This window comes from Equus quagga, unplaced genomic scaffold (assembly GCF_021613505.1).
Source record: "Equus quagga isolate Etosha38 unplaced genomic scaffold, UCLA_HA_Equagga_1.0 HiC_scaffold_647_RagTag, whole genome shotgun sequence".
Taxonomy (NCBI): Eukaryota; Metazoa; Chordata; class Mammalia; order Perissodactyla; family Equidae; genus Equus; species Equus quagga.
In genome coordinates this window covers 502-2,073 of record NW_025794298.1, presented here as the reverse complement: position 1 = coordinate 2,073, position 1,572 = coordinate 502, and the positions used below count along the sequence as shown (strand labels likewise).

The 1,572-nt window shown below is 48.9% G+C and overlaps 1 long non-coding RNA gene across 1 annotated transcript; it reads left to right on the top strand.

The window, feature by feature from the left end:
- LOC124232471 (uncharacterized) lies at window positions 1-567 on the top strand. The gene is made up of 2 exons (XR_006886858.1): window positions 1-103; window positions 232-567. It is a non-coding gene; the product is annotated as an uncharacterized LOC124232471 (long non-coding RNA).
- The last annotated feature ends 1,005 nt before the right edge of the window (window positions 568-1,572 follow it).

Sequence of the window (1,572 nt, the reverse complement as noted above, 5' to 3'; positions counted from 1 at the left end):
TGCTTCAGTGAACTGAGTGGGGTGTCCAAGAAGAAACCCTGGTGTTAGGAAGACGTCTAAGAATGTTCCAATGATCCCCGCCTCCTGATAGTCACACCTTTGGGTAATTACCCCTCCCCTTGAGAGTAGGACTTAGTGATTTGCTTCTGACTAATAGAATAAGGGAAAGGTGATGGGATGTCATTTCCATTATTAGTTTACAAAAGATTGTGACTTCTGTCTTGCTGTCAGACTCTCTCCTGGCTTTAATGAAGCAAGCTTCCATGTTGGACAGGCCCACAGGAGAAGGAACTGAGGATTGCCTCCAGCCAACTCCAGCCCACAGCCACCAGGAATTGAGGATCTCAGTCCAACAGGCCTTGAGGAGCTGCATCCTGCCAACAGCTATATAAGTGAGCTCAGAACTATGACCTTCTCCAGTTGAGCCTTCAGATGAGACCCCTGCCCCAGCTGATACCTTAATTGCAGCCTTGTGAGAGACCCTGGAGCAGGGAACCCCGGTAGGCCTTGCCTGGACTCCTGACCCAGAAAAACTGTGAGTTAATAAATATGTGTTTTTTTAAGCCACAAAATTTTGGGGTATCCATTACATAGCAATAGATACACCCCTAAATTACCGTAACCTTGGTGTAAGGTATAGCATGGCTGGGAAGGCGGGCAGCAAATAGGAGGACACCCTCTCTGACAGTCTCCCTGGAGAAACTGTCTTCCTGCTCAAAGACTATCCCCCATCCTTTTATGCTGCAGTGGTAGCATTCTGCTCCACTAAGCCCAGATCAGTCTCCAGGAGGCGAGGCCTAGGTCGTGTTGGGTGGAGTGCATGGCCAGGACGGGGTCATGAAGAGTGATGATGAGCTCATTCTTCCCCTTCTCCTTTTTTTTCTTCCTTTCACATTCACTCCACCATTACATCTTCTTTACTCTGTTTCTTTTCCCCCCATATCCTGGGTGGCTGCCCAGTGACCATTCCTTCAGAGATGGCCGGGTGACCTCTTGGTCTTGCAATGCTGCTGTCAAGCTAGGCCTCCTGAAGAGATTTACCTGAGGTGCGGCTCTTCCTGATCTTCAGCGTCCCTCACAAGCTAGGAGACCTCTTTGTAGATCTCAAAATATACCTTCTAGACAGATTAACACCCTACGTATAACAGACTCTTCAGCAGGACCCACCCAGTTCCTAGACTCTGCCCTGGCTACTCCAGTGTCCACAATTGCAAAACCCATCCATACACAGCCCCCCATTGACTGCCCACCTGTGAGAGTCTCTGGAGTCAGCAACTTTTTCTAAATGAAAATAAGCCGCTGTTTTCAGGAAAATATTCGTATCTCTGATCCTTTTCAGAGCTGCAAGTTCTATTTTCCCTAGTGTTCTGGGAATGGTAGAGGAAGGGGAAAGGTGAACTGCTCCCCATTTTCATTAGGGTCAGGTGAGGAGTAGAGACATGGCCCACACCCCAGACTTCCTGAGGGAGAGAAGGACTCTTAGGAGCAGGTGACATTTATTCCTCACCAAGAGATCCAAGAGCAACATTTGCCCCTACCACTCACCTCAGGGCCCAACCACCTCCACACTTC